At 43.6% G+C, this 17,547-nt stretch overlaps 1 pseudogene; it reads right to left on the bottom strand.

Annotated features, from left to right (window-relative positions):
* Nucleotides 1–733: 733 nt before the first annotated feature.
* LOC123067284 (polycomb group protein EMF2B-like) lies at nucleotides 734–15,501 on the bottom strand (annotated as a pseudogene).
* Nucleotides 15,502–17,547: the final 2,046 nt, after the last annotated feature.

Raw genomic sequence — 17,547 nt, 5'->3', positions numbered from 1 at the left:
TGAAGTGTCCTCTATGTAAAAAAGAACATACATTTTGAAACAGGACAGTCCTTTCTTTTTCTCGAAATATTGGATTTGGATCACAACAATTCTGAGTGTCAGCATGTTGTGCGGTAGAATCAAAGTGTGTATTATATGAGGTGTGAGCTTTCTGTCTTATGCACTAGCATTTTCAATAATTGCATCTTTTTTAATAGAGCATATCTGACTTTTTAACAGAACTTGATTTTCAGAACAAAAAATGCACAATTCATAATTAATCAAATGGATACTACTAGTGTTGTAAAGAGATAAATATATAAGCATTTCCTATGTTAAAAACATATTAGTACATTAAAACCATTATACTTACCATTACCGAAATTAGCTCACTCGCTTTAGTTCCAGGATCATATGCTAACCTAAAGCGTAACAGCATAAAGTTCTCCACTAGGTTACTAGCTATGGTACCAATATTAGTGTGACAAACTAACAAGATTACCACCATCAAACAGAAGTAGCTATTATTCCAACATGTGTACCATGAAAGGGTCTTAGCAGAATATCTTTTAATAGTTCAATGCTGGTGAATCATTTATTCTGATATCTAACATATCTAGTTCAATAATTTTCACAGTCAGGTATAAGGAGAAAATGTGGAACACCTAGAAAAAATGTCAAACACTATATACAAACAAGTGTGAGTGGAAGTGTGGAACTGAAAAACACATGAATGCAAATGTTTGTGTAAGGGTTAACCTTCAGTCTTTTGCATAGTATTGATGTAGTACTTGAAGTTGAAAAGCACATTACTAGCTCTCAAGCTGTGTGGAAAACAAAAAAATATCTGCTCAATTGGTCACATTGAAACGCAAATGCATTTGTAGAGATGAAAGTAAAAGCAAAGTGTCACACTAAGACCTGGCCAGACAATAGGTGCTTCGGTTAGGCTAAGGTCACACAAGAGCACAACAAACCTGAGCCGGTAGCCAAAACCTCACCACTAGGCACTAACATAAATTTGATATACTGACTCCATTCATTTACCTGCCGTTTCAGACATCTAAATCTATATAGAAGGTACCAGTACATGTTCGTGGAATCCACACAATTTGAACCATCCATCCAACTTTCACCTAATGATTTAGAATTTTAGTTGGACTTTCTCAGATTCGGCTTTAATTGCACAATAATCCTCTTAATAAACATCCATCTTATTTATTTTTCTCCTTCCTTAATTGTAAGTGAAATCCTAACCCCTCCTCTGATTTCTATTGTGTGCACCCACTCACTCTGCGCCTCTTCTCTCAACAACGATTTATGGGAAAGGTGACATATTTCCCCCCTCTTCTCCCCACGCACACATGCCCACTTCCCTCCCGATATTTGCCACCTTTGCGGCTCACCTACCAATCGCCCCCCACCGCGCGATGGAGCTGAGAACTTCTTTGTGTTTGCAATATGTTCATTTCATTTTGCATTATGTCCCTATGACCAATGCCATCACTTTCTTCAACTATATTTCAGGAAAGCCACTAAAAGTAATATAATGATCTGAAGGTATTTTCTATGGAAAATCTAGAACTATTATTTGAACATGACAAATCAGTATATATTTGTGTATATTAGCACCCAATTTAAAAGATAGACTCCATGCATTCTAAAACAACACCTAATAATGAACAGATCCATCTTAGCCCGCTCAACTATCACAAATGTCCAGTTTTCACCCTCAACTATGAAACAAAACATTTAACAGCCTGTCCATGTTGGTGTTGCCACATTTGGTACATGACATCCACACACACATAAAATGTTCTCACCAAGCAGCAAGCTCAGCTGCGCTGACTGCAGAACAGTGGCCATCTACTAAACCGTGTCAAAAACTCAAAATAGATATCTTTGAACTAAGCTTTCCAAGCAAGCGAATGAAGTTACTCACGACTCTATTACAATAAATAGTGCTATAGATATGCATATACATGTAGTAGTGTTACCTTATGATATGTGGTAATGATAAAGGTGGGACACCACTTTATGAGTAACTACTATATGGAGATTCAGACATGTCTTTTGCACCAGCTTCTTGAGCAGATATGCCTACTTGGAGTTGATATGAACCCTGCAACAATAATACAAATCTCAGAGAAGCTAAGGAAGTAAATAACAGAACATACTGCAGTAAGGTGCCACCATCCTATATAGAAAATACTTACAACTTCAATGCGGAAACAATTATTAGATAAAAAATAAATTAATAGGGTTAAACTTACCGTAGCATCAACCTTATGAAAGCAAAATGTCAAGCAACTGTCCTCCTCCATAAATTTCGGCTGCATATATAAAAAAGGAAAGGCAAGTAGATCAACATATAGAGTCAAGTACGGGCATCTTCGGTTCAAGGCTATCTTTGCTTAAGCAATGTGTGGCTTACCGCAAAAGAGTGGCTAACAAAATTAAAGCCACAAGTGTGGCAAAAGATTGTGTCTATGACACATGGGCCATAGGTAGTTAAGTGTGTGGTAAAAAACGAGTATGTACCTAAAAATAATGTGGCTTGCCTACGGTTAAGCATGGCAAGTTGTGCAAAATATTGTGTCTATGACACATGGGCGATATAGGTAGTCAAGTGTGTGGCAAAAAAAGAGTATGTACCTCAAAAAACTGTGGGTCCTATGGTTAAGTATGGCAAGTTGTGCAAAAGATTGTGTCTATGACACATAGGCCGTATAGGTAGTTATGTGTGGCAAAAAACAAGTATGTACCTCAAAAAACTGTGGCTTGCTTATGGTTAAGCATGGCAAGTTGTGACTTGGAACCAAACAACCCCTAAGATTGGCAAGTAGTTTCCACTACACTGCATATTCTCTCTCTTGATATAACAATTTTCTATTAAAAACAAAAAAGATAGCGAGTGAATTGAATGAAACACATTTGCAGAATCACTGGAATTTCCATAAACTATAATTTCAACCTTTACTGTTAATGTTCATCTTATAATATGTTCAGTTATCTTGATGGAAATTGCACTACTAATTTGACAATTTTCCATCTAAACTTCTGGAATGGGATGTGCTAATTAATTGCAAGCACTACAGCCTTCTAGATAGCAGAAGGTACATGCGGTAGATCATCAATATTTAATGTACATGTGGCTAAGGTAATTTATTTAGTTGAAACATGTTTCAAGTGCTGCAAAAGGATTTTGCTTCGTCCATCCTATGGTTAAATACTACAAAAAATTTGCAATGCATACAATAGGAACATTAAAGCTTAAAACCATGAGCAAGTTGAATTGGCATACCTCTAAGAAATTTGGGCTCATACTAACTGCAGAAGCCAACTCCACTGTATGTCCCAAATTTAAAGTTACACAGTTCTCCAAAGATGAACCAAGTAGATCAATTGGTATTTTACCCCAGAAACATTTCCCTTCAAGCTCTGACAAAATGCATCACATACATGATAGTAAATAACTGCACTCAACAACACTACAAATTATAAGTGGTTTCTGAGATTCAATGTGTTCTTTACACTTCATTTCAGAAGGCACATGTGCTAGCTATACTAGCCAGTATGGGTGACTGACAATAACTATACCATAAAAGGAGATAAAATAATCTAAACTAATGGCATACATGGCCTAGTAGCCCCTTGTCAAAAAACAGATAATGCAATGTTTAAGGATACTTTTCATTTGATTCTCCTAACCACAGTAAAGTCGGTAAACACAGCCAGATATTGCTCACCTACACTTTGTTAAGTAGTTATCCATGGATTAAAGTAATGTGTGTTAACTATTTTTGGTTTCCAATTACTTTAATACTAATCTTCCATGCAAGAGAAGGTCTGGTAAGTTGCTGTTAGCTGTGAGATAGGTGGTTGCAAGGGTTGGATTGGTTTGGCCAAGAATATTGGGCGTGAACTAGCTTAGCATACTGGGAGATAAACATAGTTTGATCACTGGTCTTCATTCTTGTCAGGAATTGGGCATTTGAGAATACAATTGTATCTTCCACCGCATGTTAAGAACCAGTAACTGGCTAGTGGTAGCTCAACCTGTGTGGCACATATTTTGTGTGGTACCCATTTTGTGTGGCTATATAAATGTCTTACTTGCTACTCCCTGTGTAAACTAATATAAGAGTGTTTGGATCACTACTTTAGTGATCTATAAATGCTCTTATATTAGTTTACGGAGGGAGTAAGTTTTAACATATTGTGTTAAACAACAGTAAGCATGCGCTTATTCTAGTAACTGTTTAGTATTTTTTTCACAAAATAACAACCACAAACTTACTTTGGAGAGCAGAGCCTTCCACATGGTCCACAGAGCAGTTATTTTCACCAAGATTTTCCCCAACTTGCCCTTCCGAAAATAAAAAGGGAATCAAATGTGATGGTGGTGAAGAAATGTAAAACCATAAACATCACATATGAAGCACATCATACCACAACTGATAAGGATAATGTTAAGGTTGCAAGATCGGGAGGTTGAAAAATTCTTGATGTCTGGAGTTATGAATGTAGCTTTGGTGTGCCTTTATTACCAAATTCACTAAAAGCTGTAAGCAAACAAGCCCGACTGAATCGATATATCAGAGAATGCTGCAAAACCTTATGCATTAGTGAGATAATAGATCATTTGGTACAAAATGTTGCATGTGTGGAACTAAAAGAAGGCAGACTTACCCCTTCAAGCGAAATATTACTGGTAGGTGTACCCAACAGAACATAAAGAGGAAAGATATTCTGTTCTGGCAACACAGTATTTGTACTTCGAGATAGTGATACCGTTATCTGAATCCTACATCCATAGCACAAACACTGATCAGTATTTACATGATAACTAGACAATTAAATCCAAAAGTGGCTAGTACATAGTTTAACGGACATTACACATGAGAACTTAATCACCTGAGCCTTGTTTGGCCAAGCTACCATTTCAGCTTCTACTAGGGTGCATAGATAAAAAAGGCGCGCTTAAGCGCGCCTAGGCTCTAGGCATTGGCAAAACGCATTGCGCATAACTACGCTTAATCTATGCATAATTGCATATAAGCATGCGCTTTGGTCAATAAAGTGCAAGGCGGTGTCAAAATGCACAATTAACGCCTAGCGCTTTTTTGAACTATGCTAGGGTGTGTTTGGTTTTGGGGCATGGGGTGGAATGTCACGGGTTGGTTCTGCACCTGGACTGGTTCTTGTGTTTGGTCTGAGAAGAAAATGGAATGGAGTGATTACCCACAAGTGGATATACCCCTCCGATGCCAAACCAACAGATTCCTCCAAATCGGTGGAATCACGTGGTTCCTCGTCTATTAGCAATAAAAATGCAAATAAAATGAGCTCATCTCACTGCCATGTCTCTCACACCCTCGTACCTCACCCCCTTGGTCTATGGAGGAGCACCACCCAGGGCCACAGCGGCAGGCCGCAATCATTCTCCGGTAGGAGGAGGCACAAGCCACTGAGAATCTCGAGCGAAGCCTGAGGCCACCATCGCTCTCAGATTCCTACACAGAGAGCTGAGGCGGGCCTAGGAGTGGTGCTTGCATCACAGGCGACTATCAAAACTCTCTTGACGGCTTACCAGAGCGGGACGGTGGTGGTTTCGAGCTGTTGGGCTGACGAATTTTTCTCTACGAAGAACCATACTTTTTTGCGAATACCAAGAGTCATACTTGAATAAACATCATGTGTATAGTACACACACTAAAGTTCCATAGATCACAAATGTACCAAATGTGTAATACAATATATAGTACCACCTCTGTTTCAAATACCAGGCATATTAAGTTTTAGTAGAATAAACATTTGACCAGGAATTAAACTATTACTATGTAACAATTGTGCTACAAAAACATAACCACAAATTTGTGCTTTAGAAGATGAGTCTAATGATATCAATTTCAGTCCACAAAATTGTGCTTTAGAAGATGGGTCGACGTCTAATGTAACGCTCATGCTAGGATCACACTGTGCGTGAGTGTGTGACCCCTCCGACATGACCTGTCTGGAAAAATATCCTAACCCTAACACAGAGCGCCTCACTCATGTGTATCGCATGTAGGAAAACCTCTGGCAAGATCCTAGTCATGCCATGTCACCGTCAGCATGTCGTTCTTTTGCCAGCCATACCCCAGTTCGATTGGACTAAAATTGATCCGCTTTGCCAAATTAAGGGAGGAAGATGCATGATTTGCAAGGTGGCATGCCTAAGTGTTTCCACTTGCCAAGTTTGTCTACATCTGATGCATTTCTTTTCTACTTTTTATGATCATGTATGTGCTAACTGTTGCATAGCCAACGTAGGCAATGGCATTCGGAAGGGAAATTATCAATCCAGTTAGTTTCCAAATGACTAAATAAGCATTAAGAATAATGAAAAAAATCATACTACGTTCTTCAAATTATTGGGTGGAGTAGGATCTACTACTTTGTTCAAAGCATTTCCAATTTTATTAAACTCTAATCGCAACAACCTTAAGGAATCAGCAAAGTACATAATAGTGAAGTCTCTGCAATTCGCAAATAAAAGAAAGTGAACTGTCCGCTATGTAAAAAAGAAAATACGTTTTGAAACAGGACAGTCCTTTCTTTTTCTCGACATATCGGATTTGGATCACAACAATTCTGAGTGTCAGCATGTTCTGCAGTAGAGTCAAAGTGTGTACCTCTTTTTTCGGCTTGCATGTATCTTGTAATGAAGGCATCTTTGCAGAAAAGCGGGCTGTAAAAGTTAGTGAGAGATCATTGGTATTTCAAATCACTTTCACATGATGGTTATGTGATAAACACATGTGATTCATGTCACCTACACTTTGTTAAGTAGTTATCCATGGATTAAAGGAATGGTTGTTAACTATTTTTGATTTCCCACGACTGTAATAGTAATCTTCCATGCAAGAGATAGGTGGTTGCAAGAGTTGGATTTGTTTGGCCAAAAATATTGGGCATGAACTAGCTTAGCATACTGGGAGATAAACATAGTTTGATCACTAGTCTTCATTCTTGTCAAGAAATGGGCATTTGAGAATACAATTATATCTTCCACCACATGATAAGTGTTGGATAATCAGTAACTAACTTTCTATGAGTGCCAAAGGCCAATACATGTACATGTGAGGTAAAGTGCAGAAAACCCCTTATACACTGGGGATATATAGAAAAGTGGCTATACACATCTAACTCCCCCCCCCCTCAAACTCATGGTGGATAAACAACACTGAGTTTGGAGAGAAAAAATTCATGCTACACTCAAGTTTGTGCCTTGGTGAAGAAGTCCACCAACTGTAACTCAGAAGGCAGATAGTGAAGCGCGAGAGTCTGATCATGTACAGCAGTTGATGAGCTCATGCTTCACTGGGTCACGTGCAATACTGATAGCACCGGTACTGTCTGACAGTAAGGGAGTCGAGGCAGTAGCAGACACACCAAAATCCTTAAGTAACCATTGTAACCAGATCACCTCAGCCGTTAACATAGCCATCGCTTGCAACTCAGCCTCTGTACTCGAGCGAGAAACTGCAGTCTGTTTCTTTGTCTTCCAGGCAATAAGAGAGCCACCAAGAAAAACACAATAAGCAGACAACGAGCGGCTATCAGAGGGATCACTAGCCCAGGTAGCATCAGAGTAGGCCTAGAGTTCGAGAGAGCTGGAGTGGGGAAAGAAAAGGCAATGAGAGATCATGCCACGAATATATCATAGAACACAGAGAAATGACTATAGTGGACAAAAGTGGGGGATGAAACAAACTGACTGAGGATGTGGACAGGATAGGAGATGTCAGGACGCATAACACCAAGATAGACAGACTCCCAATGAGGTGACGATAGAGAGTGGGATTGGGAAGAGGGTCACCGGCAGAAGCAAGAAGCTGAACATTGAGCTCCATAGGAGTGACAACAGTGCGCTCATCTCTGAGAGCGACACGAGCAAGAAGATCCTGAATATATTTTTCTTGGGAGATGTAGAAGCCATCAGAGGTCGAGGAAATGTTAGTCCCAAGAAAATAGCAAAGTGGACCAAGATCAGACATGAGGAACTGGTCACGAAGGCGAGCCTTAAAAAAGGCAATGTAGTCAGAGTCGTCACCAGTGATGATCATGTCATCACTCTATAGAAGGAGAAGAGTTCAACCACGAGGAGAGGCAGGATCATGATGACTTGGCGAGAAGCCAGCAGCAGTCACCATAGAGGCGAACCGCTCGAACCAGGAGCGGGGGGGCCTGTTTAAGACGATAGAGGGAGCATTGAAGGCAGCAGACCATACATCAGAAGCATAGTACCCCGGGGGTGGCTGAATGTAGACCTCCTCCAGCAACTCACCATTGAGAAAAGCATTCTAGACATTAGGTTGACACACATACCGATGACAAACAGAAGCCACATCAAGGAGAGTGTGGATAGTGGTCATGTGGGCCCCAGGAGCAAAAGTCTCATCATAATCGCGACCCCACTCCTGTTGAAAACCACGAGCAACAAGACGAGCTTTGTAGTGCTCAAGAGTACCATCGGAGCGAGTCTTGATCTTATAGACCCACTTGTACGTGATGGGATGGACACTGGAAGGCAGGGAAACAAGATCCCATGTGCCAGAGCGCTCAAGGGCAGCAAGCTCCTCAGCCATCGCAAGTTGTCATTCAGGCTAAGTCATGGCAACCCGATAGGAAGTGGTCTCGACAACAACAAAAAGACCGTACCGGTCTGGAGAGTAGTGGTCAGGCGAAGGACGAGGCCCAGCGTGGAGGTTATGGACCAGAGTGGGCATGAGGGGAGGCGTGCCGGAAGTGGAAAGCACGGTCGGAGAAGCATCCTCAATATGAGGCCGACGAGTGTAGTGGAGATTGAATGGAGAAAGAGGGCGGTGGACTGGAGATGATGGGGGAGAGGTGAATGATGAGGATGGGAAGGAGGATGGAGGTGAAGGTTATGGTGGTGGGGAAGTAGAAGGAGTGAGATGTGCCGAAGAGAGGGGGAGGACAGGAGGCAAATAGGGGGGTATCAGGAAGAAGAAGAAAAGAAAGATCGTCCACAGAGAAGCTCGAGGAAGAAGGACGTGGGTAGTAAGAACGAGACTCGTCAAAAGTCACATCACACGAAATGCGTAGGGAACGACCAACATGATGCCAACAATGATAGCCCTTGTGCTCATCACTGTAGCCAAGGAAAACACACTCAACTGACTGAACCGTCAGTTTGGTGCATTCTCGCGGGGCAAGAAGGACATAGCACACACATCCAAACATACAAAGAGCCGAGTAGTCATGAGAATGACCAGTGAGATAGTGCATAGGAATACCACCCTACAGAGCTGTCGAAGGCTGAATGTTCATGAGATAGGTGGATGCAGAAATGGCCTGAGCCCAAAAGTGGGTGGAAGGGAAGCGGCGATCATCAGTGCACGAGCCGTCTCGAGCAGATGACGATGCTTGCACTCTGCAACGCCATTTTGAGCATGAGCACCAGGACATGAGAACTGGGCAAGAGTACTCTGTTCCACAAGAAAACCATGCAGCATCTGGGAGATGTACTCTCCAGCTAAGTCAGCACGAAGAGTACAAATAGGCATGGAAAACTGGGTCTGAACCATGGCAGCAAATCGTCTGTATATAGAGGGAACCTCACTACGAGATTTGATGAGTAGAGCCAAGTGTAGCGAGAGAAATCATCAATAAACACAACATAGTAGCGATGACCACCTTTCGAATCAAAGGGAGCAGGACCCCAGACATCAGAATGAACTAAGTCAAACGGACACTGAGATACCGACTCACTGGTAGGATAAGGTAACTGGGTTTGTTTGCCAAGTCTACAACCATTACAATGTAAAGAAACATCTCAAGAGACAGACCTTAAGAGGTCCTAACGCACCAATGATGACAAGCGAGAAACACATATGTGACCAAGGCGATGATGCCACTGCTGGAAGGACGCAGACGAGGAGGCAACAAGAGCATGAGAACTGGCAGAAGTGATGGCAGTGGAAGGAACACAAAGCCAGTCAACCTCTCAAAGGCCCTCTGACTCACGGCGCAGGGGCCAGCACCAACCAAAGCCTTGGTGCGACGATCCTGAATGGAACAAGAGTCGATATCAAGAATGACACGACAACCAGAATCAGTAAGTTGGGCAGTGGAAAAAAGATTCATGGTAAGGCGGGGAACATGTGAAACACTAGGAAGAGAGAATGATGGAGTAGAAAGAATACCATGACTAGCAACAGGAAGAGATGTGTCATCAATAGTAAGAACATTAATAGGAGAATCAAGAGGTCAAAGCAAAGACAGAGCTGAAGAATCAGAAGACATATGAAAGGAAGCTCCAGAATCTAGAACCCACGAAGATGTACCTGGCAGTGAAGGTGCCGGCGGTGGTGGGGGTGTGGATGCACTCACAATAGCGGCAGAACCAATCAACAAAGATCCTGAGGGAGTCAAAAGACGCCTGAGCTGCACAATGTCCTAGTCAGTGAGTGACGGAGTCGAGGAAGAGCCAGGAGTCCCACTAGAAGAGGCGTGCCTATGGTCTCGCTTCTTCTCACGACAATCAGACTCTGGGTGACCAGGTCGAGAGCAGTAGTCATAGAAGGTGTCACAACTCGACCGACCCTTCTCAAGATAGAAAGGGTGACCCACCCCCTGAAGGTGTGGGCAGGAGCGGTGGAGCGGTGAGACGAGCAGAGGACACAGGAGCTCCGACAGCCAACACAGAGGGAACCACAAGAAAAACCAGCAGAGCGAAGCCAAGTCTCCTCATCCCGAAGTTCAGCAAGCACCTCCGAGATAGGAACACGTCCACAAGCAAGCAAGTGGGCACGTCGACGCTCAAACTCAGAGCGAAGTCGAGATAAGAACTCACGGACACGCTAAAACTCCAGATCAGACCGCATAGTCTGACAGCAGCCCCAAGCTCCACAAACAACTGACCGAAGCGATTCAAGCTGGCACTAGATGGCAGACATCTGCATGTAGAACTCATCAACAGAAGAGTCACCCTGCTAAAGAGCGTGCTCCTCACGCACCACAGATAAGTAGAGAGCATCACTCGAGGGCTGATAGCGTTGATAGAGATAAGATTACATCGCTGCAACAGCGTCGAGGCCCATGAACTCCGAAGCAAACTGAGGGAGGACACTTGAAGGGAGGACAGCAGCAGCTCGAGCATCATCATTGCACCACTGAGTGTAAGCACACAGATCATCACGGTAGACAAAGAGAGCATCTGAATAAGCTGATACCTGGTGATCATAAGCATCATCCGCAGCAGCATCGAGAGCCTTGGCTACATCCCGGTCATCCTGGGAAGCAGCAGTAGCAAGAACAGGCGGCACCGGCGGGATAGGGGCCACTAGAGCAACAGGGCAAGGTGGACAGGGAACCTCGCCGCAGAGAACGCCCCATAGAAGAAGCCTGCGCATATGGATGCGCATGAAACCCACAAACTCAGCATAGTTGGTGCCATCGAAGATCACCGAGCACCGAAGAACAACAATGTAGCCCGAAGAAGAAATGAGGAGCCTTTTTTGTAGTCAACAGATGCAGGGATCCCGATATAGATCAATCAGGATCGAGGCTCACGAGGCCTAGGCACGCGGGGAGGCGTACGAGCCAGGCGGGAGGCAACCCAGTCGCCCTGGTCGCCAGGCCAGGAGAAGCCGACCTGGGCAGCTGAACAGGACGGGCTGAGGCTGCGGCGACCGTACTGGGCGGCGGCCAGACAGGGCAGAGCAGGGAAGGCGGGGTGGAGCGGCAGCGAGACAGGGCAGTGTTGCGGCGGCAGGATGGGGAGGAGCAACAGCCACGGGATGGAGAGGAACAATGGCCCGACGGGGCGGAGCCGCGGCAGCCGGACGAGGTAGGGCAGCCGCCGGACGGGGCGGAGTTGCAGCGAAGCTGAGGAAGAGGAGGCAGATGGGCGACCAGAGACGGCCGGTGGTGGCCGGAGACTAGGTACAAGGTGCACGGAGTTGCATCGTGCGGGGGGAAAGGGCTAACCTAGCATCGTGTACCATGTTGGATAATCACTCTGAGGGCCAAAGGCCAATATATGTACTTGTGAGGTAAAGTGCAGAAAACCCTTATACACTGGGGATATACAGAAAAGGGGCTATACACATCTAACAATAAGCAACAATAACTGGCTAGTGGTAGCTCAACCTGTGTGGCACACATTTTGTGTGGGTATCTAAATGTCTTACATGCTAATCCCTCCGTAAACTAATATATATTGTTTAGATCACTACTTTAGTGATCTATAAACGCTCTTTTATTAGTTTATGGAGGGAGTAAGTTTTAACGCATTGTGTTAAACAACGGTAAGCATGCGCTTATTCTAGTAACTGTTTAGTATTTTTTCACACAATAACAACCACAAACTTACTTTGGAGAGCAGAGCCTTCCACATGGTCCACAGAGGAGTTATCTTCACCAAGATTTTCCCCAACTTGCCCTTCCAAAACTAAAAATGGAACAATATGTGATGGTGGTGAAGAAATGTAAAACCATAAACATTACATGTGAAGTACATCATACCACAGCTGATAAGGATAATGTTAAGGTTGCAAGCTCGGGAGGTTGATAAATTCTTGATGTCTGGAATTATGAATGTAGCTTTGGTGCGACCTTTATTACCGAATTCACTAAAACCTGTAACCAACAAGCCCGACTGAATCGATATATCGGAGAATGCTGCAAAACATTATGCATTAGTGAGATAAGAGATCATTTGGTACAAAATGTTGCATGTGTGGAACTAAAAATAAGGCAGACTTACCCCTTCAAGCGAAATATTACTGGTAGGTGTAGCCAACATAACATAAAGAGGAAAGATATTCTGTTCTAGCAACTCCATATTTGTATTTCGAGATAGTGATACCTTTACCTAAATCCTACATCCATAGCACAAACACTGATCGGTATTTACCCAATGAATAGACAATTAAATCCAAAAGTGGCTAGTACATAATTTAACATACATTACACCTGAGAACTCAATCACTTGGGCCTTGTTTGGCCAAGCTACTATTTCAGCTTCTACTAGGGTCAGGGTGTGTTTGGTTTTGGGGCATGGGGTGGGTCACAGGTTGGTTCTGCACCTGGCACTGGTTCTTGTGTTTGGTTTGAGAAGAAACTGGAACAGACTGATTCCCCACAAGTGGATATACCACTCCGATACCAAACCAACAGATTCCTCCAAATCGGTGGAATCACATGGTTCCTCATCTTTTAGCGACAAAAATACAAATAAAATGAACTCATCTCACTGCCATGTCTCTCGCACCCTCATACCTCACACCCTCGATTTGTCGAGGAGCACCACCCAGGGCCACATAGGGAGGCCGTAGTCATTCTCTGATGGGAGGGGGCATAAGCCGCTGAGAATCTCGAATGGAGGCTGAGGCCACCATCGCTCTCAGATTCCTACACAGTGAGCTGAGGCATGCCTAGGAGTGGTGCTTGGCATCACAGGCGACTATCAAAACTCTCTTGATGGCTTACCAGAGTGGCACGATGGTGGTTTCGAGCTGTTGGGCGGACAAATTTGTCGAGGGCCATGAGAAAAGGTAGCGAATTGTTAAATCCCGGGTACACCGTAAACTAAAGTACTTCACTTTGCTCTACGAAGAACCATACTTTTTTTGCGAGTACCAAGAGCCATACTTGAATAAACATGATGTGTATAGTACACACACTAAAGTTCCATAGATCACAAATGTACCAAATGTGTAATACAATATATAGTACCACCTTTGTTTCAAATAACAGGCGTATTAAGTTTCAGTAGAACAAACATTTGACCATGAATTATTCTATTACTATGTAACAATTGTGCTACAAAAACATAACCACAAATTTGTGCTTTAGAAGATGAGTCAAATATTATCAATTTCAGTCCACAAAATTGTACTTTAGAAGATGGGTCTAATGTAATGCTCATGCTAGAATCACACTATGCGTGAGTGTGTGACCCCTCCGACATGACCTATCTGGAAAAATATCCTAACCCTAACATAGAGCGCCACACTCATGTGTATCGCATGTAGAAAAACCCCTAGCAAGATCCCAGACATGACATGTCACCGCCAGCATGCCGTTCTTTTGCCTGCCATACCCCGGTTCGATTGGACTAAAATTGATCCGCTTTGCCAATTAAGGGAGGCAGATACATGATTTGCAAGGTGGCATGCCTAAGTATTTGCACTTGCTAAGTTTATCGACTTCTGATGCATTTCTCTTCTACTACTTTTTATGATCATGTATGTGCTAAGGGTTGCATAGCCAACCTAGGAAATGGCATTCGAAATGGAAATTATCATACCAATTAGTTTCCAAATGACTAAATAAGCATTAAGAATAATGAAAAAATCATACTACGTTCTTCAAATTATTTGGTGGAGTAGGATCTACGGTTTGATACTACTGTGTTCAAAGCATTTCCAATTGGATTCAACTCTAATCATAATGACCTTATGTACGTAGTTCCAAGAGAGCTAAAGGAATCAGCAAAGTACATAATAGTGAAGTCTTTGCAATTCGCAAATAAAAAATAGTGAAGTGTCCGCTATGTAAAAAAAGAAAATACGTTTTTAAACAGGACAATCCTTTCTTTTTCTCGACATATTGGATTTGGATCACAACAATTTTGAGTGTCAGCATGTTCTGTAGTTGAGTCAAAGTGTGTACCTCTTTTTTGGGCTTGCATGTATCTTGTAACGAAGGCATCTTTGCAGAATAGCGGGCTGTAAAAGTCAGTGAGAGATCATTGGTATATCAAATCACTTGCACATGATGGTTATGTGATAAACACATGTGATTCATGTCAAATGAAGCTGCAAAACTAAGATGGAACTTACATTTCTAATGGCTCGCCGCTGAATGATATTGTAGAGCTCAACTGGCTTGCAGTACAACGCGGAATGTTCTTCAGCAGCAAGCTGCTCATCTGGAGATAATCGAGCTCTCAGCTGTTGCTGGCACATCTGGTCTGCAGACTGAGGGTAACTGAATTCATACCCAGCGTCCCTGCATGTATGCAGCACCAACATCAAAAGTAGAAGATACATTCATCTCATCTCACTATTAAGATCAAGAAAAACATCTACCATATATACATGAGTGCATACCTGCAATGCAGCTGAACAATTACAGAACAACTAAGCTACTTATCAGAATCTGGATACAACCAAGGTGGGCCACATTGATTTCCAGTGATTAATTCTTGGAAATAAAATGGCCAATTACTAGTTTCCAGGTGCAACCAGCCGACATAGGTTACCAACCAGGGATGAGTCAATATACAATGCTCATTTATTAATTTCCAAATGCAACCAAGGTAAGCTATGAACATTGTACCTATTTTATTTTTTCTCCTGGGTTGCCCACACAGACATGACCAGGCAAATTCGACACAACTAAAGTAACAAGTAGCACGAGTATAGCATAAGCACAGCAATAACAAAATAGGTTAGGGGGAGAGGCGTACGTTGCGTCCCAGTCAGGTAAAGGTAGGCCAGGCATCCTCCTCGCTATCGCCGAGTGCCTCAGGGTCGCAGACGGGTGGATTTAGCAAGGGGCATCAACCGGCGGGGACTGGTCTTGATGGTGCGCCGGCACACCATAAATTTGTAGAGGTTAAAATTAGTTAGGGTTCGATTTGAGTGATAATAATCACTCGATGACAAAAATCGTGGTCATTCCTCAAAGACCGATGTCGAAGCTCGCGGACGGGGTGGGGAGAGCAGGGACAGCGATGGCAGCGGTGTCGAGGCGCGCCAGTGGTGGCAACGTTCCGGTCGTGAGGCATCGGCGACGGCCCGGCAGTGGATAGAGATTTAGATCCACATTGGGCCGAAAGGGAGCACCAGACAAAGAAGAAATTAGGTTTTCCTTTTCCTCTTTAATTTATCAGCTACCTCCGAGCCTCCGTGTCGATTCGAGACTTTGAGCCGTGCGATCATAATGGTGAACGTATCGGAAGCATTTGCTTTTCCAAACCTCCACGTCGATTCGAGACTTTGAGCCGTCCGATCATAATCGTGGACGCATCGGAAGGATCTGCTTTTTCGAGCCTCCACGTCGATGTGAGAATTTGAGCCATCCGATCGTAATCGTGAACATACCAGAAGCCTATGTTTTTTCACAAGGCATTTCTTTCCTTATTCGCGTCATTTCACATTAGACGCTAGCTGACTGGCCCAACTTATCATCATTATTACTCTACAAACTGATCCAGAGGCCCTATAGTGAACCGGTCCAACATGCCATGGGCCTCACACCACATAACCGCAGAGTGACACAGCCCTGTCACCACTTCTAAGATTCTCCCGGCCCGACGAGCACCCACGGCGATGTTTCCGCACTGAACCGCATCATCTGCTTGCAGCGTTGTATCCACGGTGATGGGGCTCCTAGTTCATACGTTTACTTCCTTCTTCTGCCGCAATTAATGCAAGATGGTAGTAGATGTGACGTGTGCGTTAACTATACCTTTTGATTTGCTTCATCTATCTATATAGCCTTTTGGTCATCCCATAATAGTTTTGTGTTTGTTTTTTCCTCCTATCAATCAGCAATGCCTTGTCTTCCATCCACCGCCACCTGAAGAGGAGATGTGACAACATCTATAGGTGGCAAGATCCACACATGTGGGGAACATTCTCACAAAGGTGTCACTGCACCGCTCGTTCCACATTCCATCACTGGCAGAGAAGCATTGAGGGTCAAGGCGAACACGGCACACATCGATGAGGGGATGGTGTCGGTGTCAAAACTGGCGGATCTCGGGTAGGGGGGCCTAATTGTGGATCCATGATCGATGGGGAACAAGGGACCCAGAACACGATATTTACCCAGGTTCGAGCCCTCTCTAAGATGTCATACCCGACATCCTTCTTGATTATATTGCTTGTGTATATGGGGATTACAGAGGTGATTGTCGGTGTCAAAACCGGCGGATCTCGGGTAGGGGGTCCCGAACTGTGCGTCTAGGCGGATGGTAACAGGAGACAAGGGACACGATGTTTTTACCCAGGTTCGGGCCCTCTCGATGGAGGTAAAACCCAACTCCTGCTTGATTAATATTGATGATATGGGTAGTACAAGAGTGGATCTACCACGAAATCATAGAGGCTAAACCCTAGAAGCTAGCCTATGGTATGATTGTTGTTCGTCCTACGGACTAAAACTCTCCGGTTTATATAGACACCGGACACTACTAGGGAAAAGCCTATACACAGAAAGTTACTAGTAGCGACGGTTAAAAACCCTCGCTACTGCTACTTACCAGTAGCACAGGTTTTTAAACCTCGCTACTACTAAGTTGATAGCAGTAGCGCGGGTTTTTAACCCTCGCTACTACTAAGCGGTCTCTACCGTGCCCCCCAGGACATGCCATAGTAGTAGCGCGGGTTTTAAAAACCTCGCTACTACTAAGTTTGATAGTAGTAGCGTTGGTTTTTAGCCCTCACTACTACTAAGTGGTGCCGTAGTAGTAGGGAGGGGGTAAAAAATCGCGCTACTACTAAAGGTCCCATTTTCAAACTCTACCCCCCCCCCTTTGGACGC

This window comes from Triticum aestivum, chromosome 3B (assembly GCF_018294505.1).
Source record: "Triticum aestivum cultivar Chinese Spring chromosome 3B, IWGSC CS RefSeq v2.1, whole genome shotgun sequence".
In the NCBI taxonomy this organism is placed as follows: Eukaryota; Viridiplantae; Streptophyta; class Magnoliopsida; order Poales; family Poaceae; genus Triticum; species Triticum aestivum.
The sequence above is the reverse complement of the archived record's forward strand: the minus strand, read 5'-3'. Positions and strand labels throughout refer to the sequence as shown.